The sequence below is a fragment of the Lissotriton vulgaris genome, chromosome 4_1 (assembly GCF_964263255.1).
Source record: "Lissotriton vulgaris chromosome 4_1, aLisVul1.2, whole genome shotgun sequence".
In the NCBI taxonomy this organism is placed as follows: Eukaryota; Metazoa; Chordata; class Amphibia; order Caudata; family Salamandridae; genus Lissotriton; species Lissotriton vulgaris.
Genome location: NC_141691.1, coordinates 1,154,817,704 through 1,154,839,146, shown reverse-complemented (window position 1 = coordinate 1,154,839,146; position 21,443 = coordinate 1,154,817,704).

The window sequence follows — 21,443 nt, the reverse complement described above, 5'->3', positions numbered from 1 at the left end:
GGGTTATTCCACAAGCTCAATCAGTTAGGAATAGTAAACCCAAACCCAAGGCGAAACCAGCTGTAAGGAGGAAGAAGGTTCAGGGTCAACCCGTAGATGCAGGGAAAATAGGGCTGGGGAATCATCAAGAGGAGAATGTGGAAACTATATGTAAACAGCCCGTATTGGACGCAAAGTTGATAGTGGACCTACAGATCCAGATGAGGGATATTGTAAAGGGAGAACTTAAGTCTCTGCAAGAGAAGGTCGAAGGGCTGACAGTGCTTTTTAATGATTGGATAATTCAGAAGGATATAATTCATGGTCTCCCCAGTGTGGAGAACAGGTTGCACCCTCAAACTACCTCCAACCATACTCTTGATAATGTTCACTCTATCCCTAGCGATCAAATATTACCTTCAACCACAAAGTGGGATTTACATGCATTAGAGGCCAACAGGGATAACACTGATAAGCCCCCTCTGACCATTCTAAATCAACCAATATGTCCACCCCTGTTGACTATACCCACAGAGCACCCAGTTGTAAATTTTAGGCAGGAGGGGGGCTGTGTCTCCAGACCAAAAGATGACATTAATTATTCTGAGCCCCTAAGAGTCACTAATCTCCCCCCGGCTGCAACCCCATATGTTCTTGTTCTTGCAGGTATCCCTGAACTTATGAGGGATCAATTTGAACCCCACCAGGACCTCAAGAAAAAATGTGTCAGCTGGCTGGTAAACAACAGATAAATTAGATATTAGAATGTGGACGAAATTTTAACCACACGCAGGGTGGGTTGATTAGGCAGACGCTGGAAGGATAGTCACGGGGATTGCATAATAATTAATTTTAGAAATCCTAGGATGACTCAAAATGTTTTATCTAGAGTAGAGGGAAGACCATTAAGTGGTATACAGGTTCTTCCATCAGGGTATTTCTATCCCCCATACAAATTTTAATGTACCTTGGCAAGAGGAGCCAAGAAGGAGATATGACTATAAGCCTTTTGCATCTCCACATTTAGATCAGCATTGTCATAGTAAATCTCTTTATAACATACCTACTGCAAACAGATACAGTTGCTTAGATGGTGTAGATTGACTGAAGGGACAATCACCTCTGACTAAAACCCAAACTGCCCCAGTACAAATAAAAATCCAGGTAGAGGTTAAAATAATAGGTGCATCCTTGACACCTAGTGGGGGCCACATCAGTGGGAGCATGAGCGGCTCCCCTGCTTGCACCCACAATGGTGGTAATTGCACAAGGAATGTTAATACTCCAATAACATTGTCTGCAGGGCCTAACCCAAATTTGATAGAGGGATTCCAGAGGTAACATCACTTCTGCCCACCGCAGAGCCCAAAATTACGAAACTTGCCAATACCTTACCAATAAGAGTTATATCATGGAATGTGGCAGGGCTGAATAATAAGGTGGAGGATCCCTCCTGGGGTGCCCTTACCAATACATTTGAAATTTGCATGTTCCAAGAAACCTGGGCCAGATGGGTGATCTCTAGGATGGGCTTTGCCACCTTTAGTATCCCTGCTACCTCTGGAGCTAGAGAGAGACCACCTGGTGGCCTTACTACGTGGGTAGGTGTTCACTTAGGATACCGGGCTGAGCAGATAGACACAGGGTCTAAAGACATACTATGTGTTCTATTATATTTTACACCAAAAATTTCTGCAGCCATTATTAATGTATACTCAAGACCCACAGCCCTAGCCAAAGAGTAGCAAACGCTGGAAGAGTTATCTAATTTCCTAAGCCCTATTCCTGACAAACATATGGTGATTTTGGGTGGGGATTTCCATTGTCAATTCGAGCCTCTTGAGAGGTTATTTAAGGACAGTCCATCTGAGGAGGGATGTATGATGTTCCCACGCCACCAAAATGATCGCGGTACATCAGAACGCAGCTTTTACAATGCAAGTCATTACCACGACTTGCACTGTAGGGTGCTGGACTTAGGAATAGTATAATTTACTATTCCAACTCCAGCCTACGTACAGTAGGGAAGGTGTTGGAATAGTAAATCTACTATTCCTTAGTCTAGAGCGCCCTCCAGTGCAAGTCGTGGTAATAACTTGCGTTTTAAAATCTGCGTTGTGATGGCACTGTGGTGTTTTGACTGGGTGGTAAAGGTTGTTTACCTCTGAGGAGGATAATTTCTGGGGTATCCCGGAGTCTAGTTGCCAACCAGTAAAAAAATGATCGCCTTTGGTGATGCAAATGAACTGCCTTACTCTGAAATACTCCCTCAGAGCTTGCAATGGCAGAACATCTTCCGAATCCTCTAATAGTCATACCTTCTATCGAAATGATCGGGGATCCCTATTAGATTATATTTTAATTGACTGTAAATCCTTGGAGAGAGTCATAGATTTTAGGGTTATACAATGATTTGATAGTGACCATCACGCGTTGGCATTGGAATTAAAAGCTTTTAAACAAGGGAATATTACCGCTATGGAAAAACCTGTGGATAATAGGCTGATTATTTTCAACTGCAGGCGAAGAGTGAAATGAGCGGACCTTAAACCAAGCTAAACTGAGTTCCCTATATGAAGCGCTGGTTCCAGTGCTTCAAACAGCATCCCTCTCACTTGACCAAAAGGGGCTTGGTATAGATTTAGAGATGGCGAAGGAGAACCATGCCAGGCTAGAAGAGGTCACATTGGATTTCTTCTATCCAAAAAAAACCCAGTAAAATAAGAAAGCCTCCCCACCCGTGATATAATGACCACTGCCGTAAAATGAAAAGAGCCTTGGTACTATCGATCAAGGCTAATGATCGTCCGCAAATCACAATTGCTAGGACGATATACAAAAAGGCAATTTTAGAAGCTAAGAAAATGTGGGAAATGGACAAGTGGGAGGCCTTGAGAAGTGCTTTGGGAGCAAGGGATATGAGGTCATTTTGGAGAATAGTAAATCTGGACAGCTCTGGCCCTACTTCACCGGCAGACCCCAATTTGGGAAAGGACATTTGGCGGGAACGCTTTCAATCTCTTAACTCTAATGAAGAAGAAGTGGCCGGTGATCCAATTGATGGCTGTCCAATGGGGACTGTTTTTTTACCCGATTTTGACGAAACTAGAGAAGCCATTGACCCCATAACTAACATTATCATAAGCCTAAATGAGATTAGGGGAGCACTAACAAAAATAGCACCCAGGATGAATGAACCCTCCGTATGGGCGCCATATTTCTGGGTTCTTTTTAATGCGATACTACAGGGTATGAAGATCCCTTGGAGTTGGGCAGGAGCCAAAATAATTCCGATTTATAAAAAAGTCTCCCCACTCCTGCCAAATAATTATAGGCCAATCAGCCTGATTGACATTCCACAAAAGGTTTTCGCACGTGTAGTGCTCCTTAGACTCCAATCCTGGATGGAGGAACAGAATAAACTGACCCCCCCTCCAGGCAGGGTTTAGGGAAAAAATGTCCACTATCGACCAAATTCTCAGGTTACAGATGTTGTATTTGAAGACCGTGTCCTTGGAGGATGGCAGCCTCTATTTAATATTCGATGGCCTCCGGTCAGACTTCGATTTGGTCCCTAGGTATAAACTCTGGACAGTCCTATTTGAGATGGGGGCTCCCATATACTTAATTCATCTCATTAAGCGGCTACATGATGAAAACTTTGCACAAATCACGTACGGTAAGGATGGGAATCTTACTGCACCGATACCAATCAAGCGTGGAGTTCGTCAGGGCTGGGTTCTTGCCCCCACTCTGTTTAGCCTTTACATCAATGGTTTAATAGATTTTTTATCATTAGGAACAGATCTGGATGCCCCTAAAGTAGCCTCTCGTCCCATATCTGCAATGATGTTTGCGAATGATACCTTGTTGGTAACAAAATCCCCTATGGGGATTCAGAGGGTTCCGGGCAAATTTGAACTTTTCTGTAGCCGAAGAGGTTTGCAAATTAATTTACAGAAAACTAAATTCATGCCGTTCAATTGCCCTAAAAGTACAAGGTCTAACCCCACATTAAACGGCAAACCTCTCGAAAGAGTTACCTCATTTGATTATTTAAGGATAACAATTCAAGAAACGATGGAGTGGGGGGCCCAAGTCAAAAAATTAACTCTTAAACTTGCACAATCCTTAAGAGGCATTATGAAGGTCCTTTGTAAATCTAGCCAGAAATAATTGAGCCCAGCTATTGAAATTTATAAAGTACAAGCTAGGGGAGGGGCACTATATGGTGCAGAACTTTGGGGGCATGTAAGCCAAGAGAATCTTACTCAAGTAGAGAATAGTTTCCTAAGACAGATAGTTATTCTGCCACGGAGTACTCCGCTCATACCTTTACGATTAGATTTGGGCCTTATGGCAATCGCGGATGTAACAAATTTGAAGCCTCTACTTTACTGGTGTCGCCTCTGGGTGACCCCATAACTTATAGCATATAGGGAGGAATTAATAGAAATACTGAACCTGCGAGGAGATGCTAAACTGCAGTGGTTAGCCCACATCAGACACTGGCTAATCCGCCTTGGGTTGGATGAGCTTTGGGATCATCCAGAGATCACCTGCGCCACCCAACCCAGGAAATTGTTGAGGGCAAACTACGAGGAGTATAAACTATCACAACTTCACAGCTGCCCTCGAACAGGTAGACTAACTATAAGCTTTTTAGAAATTAAAGATAGATTAAGCTTTGAGCCTGTTCTGGACGATATCAAACCGGCTGCGGCTGAAAAGCTATACCTCCAGTTCAGGTATGGGACCCTCACTCTTCGATGTTTTACACATAAATGAGGTAATATGCAAAGTGTAAACTGTCCGGCGTGTGATTGTACTGAAGAGACAATACTGCATGTCTTTTTTAACTGCCCCGGCTACCAAAAGGCTAGGAAACAATGGCTGGTCCAGATTTGTAGGAATCTAGGAACTATACGTTGTTCCGAGGCGTTCAGGATACTGAAGTATGACACAAGTATCCTGATAGTGTTTGCGGTGGCGGGGTTCTTATTTTCCATGTGGTGTACATGCCAGTCACATTTGAAAGAGTGAGTGAGGAGCCACAGGGCCTCTCCTCCCCGGACATGAATCACCCCGTTCTATCAATTAAGCAGTAGCTGGACTCTAACTAAAGTAACTAAGCTTGATAACCCCTAATATAGAGAATTTTTGATGTATGCATTGGTCATCCTTTTTAATGCCCGTTGGTAAATGTTATATTTATTAAGCAATTTTCACTTCCCGTGTATTGAGTACCATAGCAGCTATGTACTAACCCTTGCTTTTTGCACTTCCCCATGACAATTGATTTGATATGTATTTCTCTTATTCTTGAGGTGGTGTTGCATAGAAATTTGTTCTCAATGTGTTGTTATTGTTGTATATTACAAATGCATTTTCTTAGTGACTGTACTTTTGAGGCCATGTTGACCAAAATAAAGTCTTTGAAATGAAATGAAATGTTACTTGGTCTGTTGTGGAATTTGAGCCCTGGTTCAGTAGGCCAAACAACCACAAAAGGAAAGGGCAGAAAATGAACACATTTTCACAGAAACCAAACGTTTGAGATTTGGAGGGCATTTTGGTTAAGAGAACGTCATGGATCCATGCACAGCACACCATTGTTGATACCCTGGAAGTCCACGTTTTAAAAGTGTCTGTAGTTGGTAGGTTTCTATGGGTGGTGGTTGAGCCTTCTGGCTGCTTAGTTTTCCGACGTGTCTGAATTTTCTAGGTTTCTGTGAGTAGCATCGGGTCACCGGCTCAAAATCCACAGGTACTCACACTACAAAAAAAATTGGATTTAAACAGAAAAAAGATTTGTCCATGTTGCATTTTGAGCAGATTCCTATTGCGGATGCTAGGTGCTATCAGAACAAATTGGAATCCATTGTTATGTGGAGACATGTGGGAATACTGTCCGGCTAGAAATGTGTGGATGTTCACAGATCCCAGAAATTTCCATCACAAACTAAATGTAAATAAATGCATGATCTTATCCATTTAATTAAAGTTTGAGGTTGGCAGGGCATTGTGGGAAAGTAAGTGGAATCAATAATATAAGTTAACCCACCCAGAAACCTCTTGTAGTCACTTCATGAAAATGTGATGGTTTTTACTATTTCTTCAAAGTGAAACCACCATTTACACAGATTGGTCTTGGCAGCTCCAGAAGTGCTAGCTTCAAAGAGCGAATACTAATAACAGTATCAGAATATTGAACCAAAGACTACTGAAGGTGAGCCAAAAAGCGACATCAAGGCACTAACCACTTTACGGTCCATTCTCATGCCTTTCACGCACTGCCCACATAGACTTTCATACCCCCAGCCATGGGACCAATCAAATACAGCAGTACACTCGCATCAACATGCAACGGCCATTCAAAGGACCATTGCATTTATACAACACTGGACAGAAACAGCAATTTAACCACCCCTATCCCAGTCATCAACCCAACTGCATTCAAACACACCCCAAGCAAACCTCTGCCCACTTATGTCCAGTCATGTTATTGGTTGGAGCCGCATTCTGCTTCACAACATCACAAATTAAAAAACATATGGCCTACATTGTTACTACATGTCAAGGATCTACACCTCCCAGCATTCTGAGCAATCCAGAATGGGTGTCAAGTGAACTAAAGGCTCCCATGAGAGTCACATGAGGTTCAAGAAAACATATCTTTCATGTGCCTGTAGTACAGTTGGTATGCTAAATCCAACTCCTTCCAGTTTGTGGATGTGAGTTGGGGGTTGTCCGAAGATGCCTTGGGGCTTAGATCCCTTGAACTGAGTTACCATATATACATTTGAAACTCAGGTAAACATGGTGGGGAAGACCATCCTAAGTTCCCTAAAGGGCATGTTCAAAGGTACTAAGGACGTTCGTTTTTTATTCACAGAGTACCTCGTAACTGTATGGCATATGTCCTAGCCACTGCCATGTGCAGTGCTGTGACTGTAATGCACATATCATTTAGTGAGCAGAATATTTGCCATGTTCTGATGTAGGACAAACATGTCAAGCAGGACAAAAATATAAACCATTTGTATAGTGGTGGGTACAGAGTGTAAAAGTATGTATTTTTAAAGTGCAGTATCAACTGGGAGAGTATTTTGACCCTGGTGCAGGAGTAGTCTGGGCTGTTCCAAAGACTCTTAAATTTAAAGTGATAAGTCTTCAGCGTCTTGCAGAATTCAAAAATTTAGGATGCAGGTCTGATGTGTAGGGGCAGGTGGTTCAAGGCTTTTGCTGCAAGGTACGCAATGGTATGACCTCTGGTTCTAGTGCTGCAAATGCATGGGATGTGTGTGAGTAGGAGTCTGACTGAGAGCAGGTGTCTGGAAAGTTTCTGAAATTTGATATGGATGTTGAGGTATGCTGGGCCAACATTGAATAAGGCTTTGAATGTGTGTGTAAGGAGGTTGAATAGAACTTGCTTTTAGATGGGAAGCCAAAAAGAATCTTTGAGATGCGGGTTAATGTGAATGCAGAGTGGGAGGGTGAGGATGAGCCTGGCTGCTGCATGCTGTATGTTTGAGTGAGGGAGTCATTGAGTATCGGGGTGAGTGAGGAGCACATGGGCTCAAGTCCTTTGGTGAAGAATATGTGAAGCTATGTGTATCTCTTCTACTTTGACTATCCGCCTAGGTTACGCTTTTCCTACCTGTTTCCTACCAGATAATGTTTTTCATATACCTGCAAAGTGAGCCTCTATTAACACCTTCCATGTCAGTCACCTGAGGACAGGAAGATGTATAGTCTATGCATTATTAGTGCACTCCCTGTGATGAATCTAATTCCTTCCAGTTTGTGGATGTGAGTTTGGGAGTGTGCAAGGATGTCTTATGGCCTAGATCCTTCAAATGAGTGAGCATATCTACCTTTGAATCTGATGTAAACATGCTAGGGAAGACCGTCCATAGTTCCCCTAAGACCACTTGAAAAACTGTGAAATGCTTTAGGTTTTGTTAAACAGGATACTCATGAAAATGTGGTCTATATTCCTTCCACTGATATGTGCAGTGTGGTGACTGTAATGCACTTATCATATGGTGAACAGAACTTCTACTATGTTCTGACGGCACATAAAGGGATCAAGCAGGCAATAAGCATGTCCTCGTTTTTCTCAACTAAAGGAAACCATTTCAAAGGCTGCTTGCCTAGGGAAGTAGTGGCCAATGGAAAAGGTTTGTATCCATGCACTGTCATTGAAAAGTAGATACTAGAGCAGCTCTATCTTAGTCAATTTCCCAGAACTTCACGTTTGTTTGATACAGTGTTAGGCAAGTTGGAAACATAGGCCTGGCTGAGAAGGCTGCTGAAGGCAGTACTACTGACTGTCGTGCCACTTTGCTTGGTTAGAGCAGACTCTGCAATGATAACATGGTTAAGTATTTCTCTTTGTTGAAGAAACGCATGTCAGCAAAGTGCTGATCCTGCAGGCGTGCTTGTCCTTCAATGCAGATGAAGTAGAGGCTACTGTTTCCGCATCAGTAAGACTTTTGATGACGGCCAACTGAAATTTAAGAAAATACATTGGTCTTCCTGTGGTGGTTTGACAGTAAATACCACATGCATTGTATTTTGCCAACTGGATCAGGAGGATAAACAACGGCCTATACCATTTTCAAGTGTTATGACTTGAATATGTGGGTGAAGTAACTGGTTCTTGTTGTAATCTATTGGATAAATTGACTGTGAATAGCTTGTAAGAACACAATGCAGTGCTCTGGGATTTTTGGAGCTTCTTACAAACAAGCTCCACTGGAATCCTTTGTTGTGACATCAAGCTATACCTCATCTTACAGTTCCAGTTTTATACAGCTAACTAAACAGCTCTACATATGTATAGAGGTTGACCACATTAAGGTTAAAACATTTATGAAGGAGTGATTGGACAAGCTCTGATACATTGCTTGCCATGAAAACAAGTGTGGAAAGGCAACCTATAGGATTTAGAGTGGAGTCTGTACCTGTATACACTTTCAGGATGTATGCATAACCAGTGAGCTCTCATACAGCCATACATAATCAGTTCGCAACGGAAAAGGTTCAATCGTTTATTTTGCAAAGCGCCCTATAAAGGGGAGCCTCCCTCTCGCCACAGCTCTAAAAAAGGTGTGCAGAGGAGACTGCTGGATCACATTCAAAACAGTGCATATATACTTTCGGCATACCCCATTGAACCCCGTACATGGAAAAGTACCAGTAACTGAGAAACCAACAGGAAGACCCATATAAGGCACAATAGAATAATTCAGAACTTAGCTCAAGCTATTCCGGGAGTAGGTCAGTAAAGGTGCCTCCCTTTGGTTCTGGTGCATGGGAGTACAGGCATGGCGCCTGCAAGAATGTGCTCATCCTAGAGGAAAGACAGATGTGACCTTGAGTTTCTTAAGTTAGAATCTATGCTCTGTTCATAGACCAGCCCACCCTTTCAGACTCTCCGATCAACAGTATGTCACGTGTCTCCCTTACTAACGAAAGAGGCCCAGGGAAACAAAACAAGGAGGCCATTTGTTCGGTTCAGGCCTAGGTGTTTGGTTATACATGGGTCGAGGGTATTCACAAGAGGTTTCTGTCAGGGTAGCCAATATATATTGGATACATTATGACAACATTATATAGTATCGATTTTATATTTCTTCAACAGGACCAAGGACCCAAAGGTATACCATAGAAGAAGTAGGACTTGGCTGAGAGTTTAAAACTGCACACACAGGCTGCAATGTTTAAATAGGGGCACAATAAGTGCTGCAGGCCTACTTGTAGCATTTGATTTACAGGCAGGGGCTACATGTAGAACCACTTCTTTTGGGACTTACAAATTAATCAAATGTTCGACCTGGATGTAAGCCAATTTCACCATGTTTAAAGGAAGAACTCAAACACTTTAGCACTGGTTGGCAGTGTTAAAGTGTGCAGAGTCCTAAAAGCCAACAAAAACGTGTTCAGAAAATAGGAAGGTGTAGACAAAACATTTGAGGACCCTGTAGAAAGGGCAAAGTGCAACAACTATCCTCTTATTGGAATATGGAGATTGTAAGAGAGGTTTCAGCAGAAGGTACGAGGAAGCCATCATATGATGCACCAGCCAATTTAAAACAGGTTCAACACTCACCATTAGTTGGGATCTTATCACATACCCTTTGTGAAATATCACTGGTGAACTTGCGCAACAGAATACGCGACAAATGAGCGGCCCAATTCACATAAATATCTGTGCAACTAAGTGAAGCATAAGGCTCTTATTTAGCAAATGAATGACTACTGCCAGAGTCTTCCCTCACCTAGCATTACCGATGATGGGGAAATTTCTGGGATGGACTAGTTTCAAAGGTCCCCTGAGAAACTGGCCATTACCAAAGAAATCAGTTACTGCAATTAATGTCCCTGGTGTGCTATTTTTAATTGCTTTTCCACCCAAATATTTCATCCAGAGGTGTAAGGAAAATCAGGAAACATGGACCATTGTCCTTTCCAATTGTCAAATCAGCAAAAGTGTGAAAATTCAGGTTAATATGAGAACAAATTTCAATCCCTGATTCTTTGGATCGGGAATGGTGCCCATTGCTCATTTAAATGGGCAATTCCAGTACTTCATGTTTTGCCCTCTTAGACAGGAATCGCTCACATGATACTTCCTCCAGTATAGTGGAATTTCTATTTGAGCACACATGCCCTGAAGGGTTTGTGGCATTCTAGTATGTGGTTTCCACTTAATATTGATGAATAGACAGAAACTCACAAGTTTGCCATTCTTCATTCCCCTTTTTACAGTTGAAAACATTAGAAGGTGTGCTTTCAGGGTGGGAGTCTGGATGCAGCAATGCAAAATTAACTTGCTTGGAAAAGAATAGTTTTCTCCCAGAAAATGAAAAGACGAGAGGCGTTTGGCAAAACTGGAACAAGTAAGTTACATTAAACACAGTGGCCAGGAGAGCAGGAAGAGAGGCATGTCTGTAGATTGTATCGATGTACAGAGGGTTTGGCCATATTTATATACAGTTCTTGAGGTACAACAAACCGGTTACACATTCTTGTAGAGCATGTAAATCTGGGCCTAGTCATGAACCATGAATTCCACCATCTGATAAAAGGGCACATGTGGGTCTCAACTTTGTGGAAACTTAATGTGGGCCAGTGTGTTTGTCTCCAGATATCCGGCATGGGGAGCACGTGATCACTGTGTGTAATCTGCCTGAAATGTTCTGATTGGCTGCGTGTTCCTAACTACTTGTGCCATCCGACTTTGAGGAATTTTAGGAATGCACGGCCTCTTTGTCCAAATGAGTTATATTGGGGATAATCTCCTCTACCATTTTGTGTTGTAGCTGTGGGATCAATATGTGTTTTCAATGTTCGCATGTTTGTCTTCAAGCTAAGTGTAACCACCCCTGTGACCTGTCAATCGGTAGGCTTGGGTTTGGGTTGAAGGGCCTATCTGACAACATATCTTTGACTTGGGTTGATGGGGGGGTCATCTTGCGTGGATTCTACAGCAATGATACGAGTTTGGTATTACGTGTACATCTAACATGACAATCACTGCATTGCATTTACCGATAGTCTTATCATGATGCATATATTTGTCATAGAACACAATGACATATTATTCACAAAAATGTACATTGTTATATGTGTACATAAATTATGGCATACATTGACAACACATTCGTCGACATTAAAATCCCCCCTTCTAGTTACATTTTCAACTACATCTTTTTTCTCATGTTTCAAGACAGTCACATTATTTGTGGAACGGTGAGTTTCTGTTGTGTCTGCTATCCTTTCTCTAGCTATTTGTATACTACCTAATTTGAGTACAGCGCTTTTACAGCAGAAAAACCCCACTTGTAGGATACCACACAATAGTAGTACGAAAATGATGTGCACAGTTTGGTCACCACAGGGGAGACAGGAAAAAATACTATGAAAGCAGTCCTTTTTAGGGGCACATCCCTCCTTCTTCATGTCTGTTTGTAGATGATGCAATGCTTGGAAAGCAAGAGCAAGATTTAATTTCAAATCTTTATTTCGGTTAGACAAACCATAAAAGAATCATTTACATAAAACCAATACATTCTATAAAAACAGCTAATATCAGTAATTGGAATTTCAATTTTCATTTAGTTTGATGGGAAGCCATGAAGAAAGGAGGGTCATGATAAACAATACAATATTTTCGAAAGGGAACTTAGCACGATCGGATAATTGCAGTTCCTAATCCACAATTCTATTTAGTCACTCCCTAGTTCGCTAAATGCATAGGAAATACAGAGTTAAAAACTAGCAATAAATATAATTATTAATGAACATTTATGTTAATAAATATAAACAGGTACTGATATTATTTAAAAGGTGAAAACATATTAAAGAAAAATTAAAAGAAAGATTTCAGTTTTCAAGATCATTTCTAGGGATAAATGAGCACCAGGAAGCACATATCTTGCCACACACCCCACTCTCTATCATGGTCATTAAGTTCAACACATACCGATGTTGCATCAGCATGAGGCGGATGGCTCTTATTTCTTCTCTGATAGCATTTAGGCTGAGCTCAGTGTCGTTAATCATGTACAGTAGTACCCACCTGGTTATCTGCAACCAGCGGGCGTTTGCTTTTATTTGTAGGGTGAAGAAAGTTATGGACCTTCCTGCATTCACATTCATTATGAGATATATCGCTTTTTCGGGAGCTATCTATTGGGATAAGTAAATATTGTGTTCCTCTACGGCATGGGGTATCAGAGAACATATGTAACACAACCTGTTTGTGGTTTTGGTGCCCATGGTGCTCATGTGCGCCTACAATTTGATGTGTAGGAGTGTGCTGTGTGCTGCATGAGGAATGCTAGCGCTAGGTTCAGAGGAAGTGTAAGTGAGGTGGGAGAGGTCCCTGTAAAATCACTGCAAGAATGTTGATGAAGGTTCCATGAAACTAGGCAGATTTCTGGTTTATAGGGGGCTGAGAGCCCCAATGCCAGACAGACAGTGTACAAAAATACATAACTTTAAAAATATTCATTTGTAGGTCTTGGGATGGTCTCCAAACGAGATATCTGTTGTCTGGGCACCCAGTGGTGTCTTGGCTTGGTGAAGTGCAAAAAGATTCTATCTGTAGGAAAGTTTCCATCGAGGAAGCTTGCTGTCTGCGTTCTTGAGCAATTGGGTCTCATTGTAGTCTTTTTGGGAGTTTTGGCTGAAGGGGTGGTGGATCGCTGTAACTATGGTACACATGCAGCTTGATTGCAGACATGTTTGGATAATAGCTTTGGATTGTAGGTTAGCTTGGAAAAACACATATCATTATACAGTTTTTGTAAAATTCCTGTGCCTCCTTTTTAGGAGGTGTATTCTGTAGCTTCACTGTGCACAAACATTTTAGTGGGGTGCTGGAAGGAGCTGGCAGTATTTTTATTGAATGGTGATGTTAGGTCGCCTTGGGGTTATTTTGTGGGTACTTTCATCCTCCCCCTCACTATGGCAGTGGAGAGTGCTTTACTTTGTGGGCTGTTTCCTTTGAATGTATGTGTGTGTGCATGTGTCATTTTATTAGTGTGGGGGGTATCCGTTTGACCTGCACTTGTGTTGTACAATGTGGAGGTAAATGGCGTGTAATGATTTTTAGTGACTTTTTGGGTTATGGTGATGTTTCTGCTGTCATATGCATGTAACTCTGGTCTCTACATGTGGGGTGTATTAAGGTTCACCCTAATGGAGATGGTTGAATAGCTAACGCCATTTTTATATAAAGTTATTGTATTCAGGGCTACTCTTGGTCTTTTGTGTGTGAGTTCCTTTGGGTATTTACCTATGCTTTTGGGTAAAACTGCTTCTAACGCATTAAACTGGAGGTAGTGAGGGAGCTGTTTGTGCCCCTTCTGGCTCTGCAGGGGAGTGACTGGGATTGTGCTTAATTTCCGCCCTCTCAATAAAAGTTGGGTGCATGGTTAGAACTTGCTGTGATCAACCATATGCCAGTAATGCTAATCAATTTGATGGATTTTCTCTACGGATTTTGGGGCCATGTGGTTGCTTGCTTCTGCATTTTGAAGACAACCTTGTCCTAGGTATGTGGGAAACTTGGATCCTGACACTGGTGCATCTGCCTCATTTTGGAAGTCTAAGGGGGCTTCAATTTGGTGGAAACCCTGGGGCTTTTGAGATGTACATATCTCCCCTAATGTAAGGTTTGGATGAGTGGACCTGGGTGAAGGTGCTTATGCCCCATTCAGGGGCCATCATGCTCCCTCATAGGACTGTCTCCCCCATGAGGATGTGGCCAGCCAACCCTTCCCCAGGAGATCAACAGCAGAGAGAGAGGCCCAGGCCCCTGCAGGCACCTGGATGGCATACGTCAGTGCGGATTCCCAAGTGACATACTGCACTGTAGCCCTAAAGATGTTCACAAATGTTAGTAAGGAAATATATCTGGAAAGGGTTTAAGGGCATACGTCATGTTAGGGGATGGTTTTGGGCTTACTGTGTGTGTGCATTCTGTGTTTGTGCAAGGGCATTGCCTCCCCAGACTGTCACCTCTTCCTGCCGTTGCTGTTGCTCCAGTCCTTGCTGGGTTGGGCTCCCTTTCTGCTGGAACTTTTGCCACCCAGCCCCTGCTGCAGTGGGATTACTGTTGCCTGGTTTCCCTGAGGTGGATTGTACAATGCATAAGGGATGCCCTGGGCTTGGTTTTGGGGATTGGTATTCTGTGGAGGCTGATCCTGGATTATTCCTCTCGGCTCATTATGCATTTTCAGGCAGCAGGTGTCGGTTCTGTGGCTTCTCCTGTAACAATAGTGCCATTCTCTGAGATTTAGTGGCTCCAGCCTCTCTGACCTCTCATGCTAGCACTCTGTTGGAAACCTCTGGGGTTCTGTGACTGAGTCTTCTTCAAGCTAGGTGCCACTTGCAAGCTTGTGGCCACCACAGCCCTCTTGAGGGTGGTCACCCCCTGGTCTTGGTCTTTCCAAGGTGGCCACTGTGAGGGGGGTATGGATGGCGAACTGCCCACTTTAGGCCCCAGGACTTTTCCCACATGACAGATGGGGACACCTCCTTATGATGTTGTTCCTTTAGTCGGGCATACCAAATGTCATACAGACGTCTCTCGTCTGGGTACAGTATTTGGTAGGGGGCATCTGGTGCGGAAAACACTATATGGCACAGGTTACCTAGTCTCCGCCACTTCTTCACTCATGGAGGTGCCAGAATGGTAACAGAGCCTAAACTGGGTAACCCCAGGTGTGCAAGTGATCTGGTTTCTACCGCCATTGTTTCTAAGCTCCTTGGGATGACTCCCCACCTAGCCTCATAGAGTTCTGTAGGCATGTGTGTGTGTGGTGGTCCTGAGCCTCCTGCAAGTTGCGCACTGTTAGATCTGGGGGTCTCTAGTTGGCAATGGTTATCACCTTTGTCCAAATAGGGACCCTTACTTCTGAATCAGAATAAGGGGATTACACTCCTTAATAACCCCTACTCACCCCCTTTGTAGCTTGCCACGAGCAGACAGGCTTATCTCAGAGGCAGTGTGTTAAGCATTTGTGAATATACCCAGTAATACAGTGATAACACTACAGATGGACACAGCATAGGTTTTATAAAAATAAGTATTTTTTATATAGACTTAAACACAAGACCACAAACGACAAAAATCCATAATACTACACTTAAGATTACTTGAAAGATGAATAAAGTCTCTTAGTTCAAGTTGATCGTAACTGCGACAAAGTTCTCAACAAAGTACCTGGATGCGTAAAGCAAAGTGAACAAAAGGCATCGCAAAAGGGGAGATGGCTCGGTTCCGTGACCCGGGGGAACGGTTACGTTCTTCTTCAATGCTTGAGCAGAGAATGGGACTAGTCATGAGCCTTACCTGTGCGGAGGTGATGCGTAGATTCTGGGCCTGCGGGCCCGTTGCGGTGCGCAAGATGGTGCCTTGATGCAATGCAACGATCCGGTTTCAATGCGAGAAGATGGTGCCCTTGATGCCGTGATGCAGTGACGATGCGATGACATCCTGGCAGCCTTGGGACGACTCTGTACTCTGGAGCCGCAACAGGCCCTGTGACACGCTTCTCCGGTGATGCGATGGCGACTCTCTCGATGGCGTCACGCTTCTCCAGTGATGCAACAGCAGGCAGCTTTCACTGTGCAGGGCAGAGACATCAGCCGCCCCACAGGAGGTGTAGCCAGCACAGGGGAGGGAAGATACAGTTCTGGAGCACTCTGTTGACATGATTCCTCCTCTCCTTTCACAGTGCAGGGCAGAGACATCAGACAAGCCACAGGGGGTGGAGCCAGCATTGTAGAGGGAAGGCCCAGCCCTATTCTGGTCCCAGGTGAGACTCCTCCCTCCCATCTAGATGCAGATCTCTCTATTCACCACCGGGCTGCCCCAGCCTGTCTCCTGGAATTCCCCAGCCCTGTCAATCACAAACCCAGACAAGGAATACACAACCGAGCAGAGGCAGGCTCAAATGGTTAGGCAAGCAAATACCTGCTTTCCAAAAGTGGTATTTGCAAACACAGAATATTAAAATAAACTTTACTAAAAGATGTACTTTATTATTCTAAGTTTAGGCATTTTAAATTCGAATTTCTACCCTGTTCCCTGAGTCAGTTAGGATTATAAGAATGTAATAATCTAACTACCCATTCTAACCTATGAGAACAGGTAGTCTTCAATAGTGAAAAACGGAAATGGCTGTAATTCACTATTAGAACATGCTACTCACATCAGAGCATGTCCTACCTTATCCTTACAATGCACCCTGCCCTTAGGCCTACCATAGGGGTGTCTAATATGAAGCAAAGGGAAGGTTTAGGAACTGGCAAGTGGGTGCACTTGGCCAAGTTGCCATGGCAGTGCTAGACTGCACACAGACCTTGCAATGGCAGGCCTGAGACACACTTTACAAGCTGCTTCTGTGGGTGGCACAACCAGTGCTGCAAGCCCACCAGCAACATTTGATTTAGAAACCCTGGGCACACATGGTGCACTGTACTAGGGGCTGACAGATAAATCAAATAACCCAATCATGGAATCCAATCAGTATATCAATTTAACTTGGGGAGCACTTGCACTGTGGCACTGATTAGCAGTGGCACAGTCCCCGAAGCATAACTCCAGCAAAAACATATCAAAACAGAGGAGGCAATCCCTCAAAATGGAAGGGAGACTCACACCAATGATGTCAGGTCTAACATGTGTCCCCTCCAATTGAAATGTGGGGAGAACTACCCTTCCCCTTGGGAGTTCTCTTCACTAAGGTGGAAAAATCTGGCCAGACCATCAGCGTTGGCGTGTTCTGTACCAGGGCGGTGTTCCACTGTAAAGTCCATACCCTGTAGGGAAATGGACCACCTCAACAATTTTGGGTTCTCACCCCTCATCTGCATCAGCCATCTGAGGGGCCTGTGGTCAGTCTGAACTCAGAAGTGAGTGCCAAACAAGTATGGTCTCAACTTCTTCAGTGCCCAGACCACAGCAAATGCCTCATGCTCAATTGCACTCCACCTCTGTTCTGTGGAAGTAACCTTCTACTGATGAAGGCTACAGGTTGGTCTAGGCCTTCTTCATTAATCTGTGATAACACAGCCCCACACCATGCTCTGAAGCGTCTGTCTGTACGATGAATTCTTTTGAGAAGTTGGGTGCCTAAAGCACGGGTGCTGTGCACATGGGAGTCTTCAGGGCGTCAAAAGCCTTCTGACAGGTGTCAGTCCAGTACACTTTCTTGGGCTGCTTCCTGGAAGTCAGCTCAGTCAAGGGTGCAACAATGTTGCCATACCCCTTGACAAACCTCCTGTAGTACCACGTGAGTCCTAAAAAGGCTCTCACCTGTGTCTGAGTCTTTGGAGGTTCTCATGCCAGGATGGTATCAATCTTGGGTTGTAGGGGGCGCCACTTGCCCGCTTCCTACCTGGTGACCCAAGTACACAACGGAACCCTGCCCGATCTGGCACTTACTTGCTTTGATCGTGAGGCCTGCCTTGCACAGTGCCATCAACACTTCCCAGAGGTGCTTCAATGTCATCCAGGTAGGCGGCGCTGAAATCCTCCAGTCCAGCCAACACCTGGTTGACCAACCTCTGAAAGGTGGCAGGTGCATTCTTCATCCCAAAAGGCATAACCCAGAATTGGTAGTGCCCATCTGGTGTGGAGAATGCTGACTTCTCCTTAGCCCCATCAGTCAAGGCGATCTGCCAGTACCCAGATGTCAAATCAAATGTGTTGAGGTACCGTGCAACCCCTAACCGATCAATGAGCTCATCAGCTCTGAGGATGGGGTGTGCATCAGTCCTGGTGACTGAATAGAGCACTCTCTAGTCCACACAGAACAGGAGTTCAGGTGTGGCACCCGGAGAGGCAGCCTTTGGGACCAAGACTACTGGGCTAGCCCAAGGACTGTTTGAGGACTCAATGACCACTAAAGCAAACATCTTGGAGATTTCCTCCTTAATGTAAGCCCTAACCTTGTCAGTCACTCTGTAAGCCTACTGCTTGACAGGAGGACTGTCACCAGGGTCCACATCATGGATGCACCACTCTGTGACACCAGGAGCCAAGGAACATAGATCAGAGAATTGCCCCAACAGTTGATGACAATCTTGCTGCTGATCAGGGTTCAGTGTGGCAGAGAGACTGACACCATCCACTGACCCATCTTACTCTGTTGCAGACAGGAGGTCAGGAAGAGGCTAGGTCTCCTCTTCCATTCCATCATCTGTCGCTAGGAGCATGCCCACTTTGGACCTTTCTAAGTGGGGCTTTAGGCGGTGAACATGCAGGACCCGCAAGGGGTTCCTGGGAGACTGCAAGTTCACCAGATAAGTGACATCACTACTGAGCTCCACCAACTCATAAGGACCGGTCCACCTGTCCTGGAGCGCACAAGGCTCCACAGGGGCCATGACCCAAACTTTCTGTCCAGGTCAAAGCTCAATCAGATCTGATCGTATCACAGCTTCATTTCCTCCTGGCTGTCTTCCAGATTCACCTGAGCAAGATCCCTGAAACACAGAGTCTGGTTCCTGAAGGCCAACATGTATCTTTACACATCCTCGGGAGGTTTCCCGGGAGATTGCTCCCAGCCTTCCTTGACCATACTCAGAGGTCCTCTTACCGGGTGACCCTACAAAAGCTCAAATGGGCTGAACCCTGGAGACTTTTGTGGCACCTCACGGTAGGCAAATAGAAGGCATGGCAAGAGGACGTCCCACTTACGCCTCATTGGTTCTTCAAGACCCATGATCATGCCTTTAAGGGTCCAGTTGAATCTTTCAACAAGCCCATTTCCTTGTGGGTGGTAAGGAGTGGTGAACTTGTAAGTAACACCACACTCCTTCCACAGAGACTTCATATAATTGGAAATGAAGTTTGTACCTCGTCAGACACAACCTCTCTGGGGAACCCCACACGGGAGAAGATCCCCATCACTGCACGTCCCACCACGGGCCGTCACTGTCCTGGGAGGAATGGCTTCCGAGTACCGGGCAGCATGGTCCACCAAGACCAGGATAAACCTGTTGCCCATGGCTGCCTTGGGGTCAAGTGGCCCCACATTGTCAATCCCCACCTGTTCAAAGGGGGTACTGACTACAGGGAAAGGTTGAAGAGGGGCCTTGTGCCTCCTTCCACTTTTCCCACTTGCCTGGCAAGTTTGACAGGTCCTACAATGAGTATCTGAACTCTTCCGCATCTGGGGCCAATACAAGTGGGAGACAAGCCTTTCAAAGGTCTTGTTCTGACCCCAGATGACCAGCTAAAGGAACATCATGAGCCAAACCTAGTAGGAAGGCTCTGAAGTGCTGGGGTACCACCAGCGCAAAGGCTGACCCAGGCTCAGCAACCTTAGGCTCGCTATACAGGAGACCATTCTCCCAGTAGATCCAATGTGATCCAGACTGATCACCTGCTGCCTGGTTTGTGGCCTGTTGCCTGAAATCCACAAGAGAAGGGCACTTCTTCTGCTCTTCACAAAATTCCTCCCTGAAGGGACCCCCTTCTTGCTGCCAATGGATCAGCTCCGGAAGGTTCCCCAGTTCAGAAATCTGCTCCCCTGTAGGTTCCAGGGCATACCCCTCAAGGTCTGCCTCCTCCTGGACCGTGGGAACAATGGGGGCTGGTTTCCCACACCCCCTACCTCTTCTCTTTAAGACAGGTCCCTGGGCTATACTTTCAGGCTCCAGGGTCTCTTGAACACCCTTAGATGCCATAGACTGAGTGGTCACACATGCCCACTCAGGCAGACCCAACATCTCTAAATGTGCCTTCCTCTCCACCTTAACCCAAGGGGAGCTTTCTAAAACATTGCCTAACAGACAATCAACAGGCATGGATGGCCTCACAGCTACTTGAAGAGTACCAGAGACCCCCCCAACTCAAAGGGAACTTGAGCCACCTTGCAATGGCTCTCTGTGTTGTCAACGGCAACAACTGGGAAGAATGCATTGGGGACTACCTGCTCTTCAGAGAGTAAGTGACACTTGACAGCTGTCACATTGCTCCTGTGTCTCTGAGAGCCTCCACTCTATCACCCACTGCCAGTATTTTTTAGTGTTCTCAGGCAGCTGAGTTTTAGGGACCATCTCAAAATCTCCGAATGTGACAAGGGACATTTCTGTGGGACCCCACCCACCTTGGGCACCCATCACCTCCCCACCCAGGGCAACACTTGCCATCTGATGGGGTGGTGCATGGGGTGGCACATACTGTCCTTTCTGAGGACACTGGGGATCATACCAACGGTATCACACCTGCTTCCACTGAAAGCTGGTAACATGCCCCCTATGAACAGGTTTACCTGTCGGGGTCCTGACTTCTTTTGAGGGGGAGGCTGGGAACCCTTACCTAGGTTCCCTTGGGAATTACTTTGGGGGACCTTTTTGGAATTCCCTCTGTTTACCCTTGTCCTCACCACTCTTCTGCTGGGGACCCTGCCCACCTTTGGCGGAGTCTCCCACAAGGCTCTTGTGGACCCTGGTACTGACCCAGCGGTCCGCCTCTTCAGCAAGCTTTCTAGGGTTAGTCAACTTGCAATCAATAAGGTGCTGGCATAGCTCTGGAAAACAATTAGCAGACAAGTGCTCCCTATCAATCAAATCATAGAGCGCTTGAAAATTATCAACAATGCTACCCCTCACCCAACCATCCATAGCTCTGCAAAAGAAAGACACATATTCTACCCAAGTGGTTCCCTCCAGTTTCTTACAATTCCTGAACCTCTGTCTATAGAGCGCTGGAGTTAACCCATATCTTGTCATCAATGCTTCCTTCATGTGGTGATAAGATATCCTATGCTCACTGGGTAGGTCTAACAAAGTATCCCTCCCCTCAGTCAGAAAGGGGCCCCACATCCCCGCTCCCCAATCCTTCTCAGGGACCCAGTGGGCAAAGATTGCTATCTCATAGGCTGCACACCACTGACCAATATCCTTATCTTTGTGGAAATCTTTATTGACAT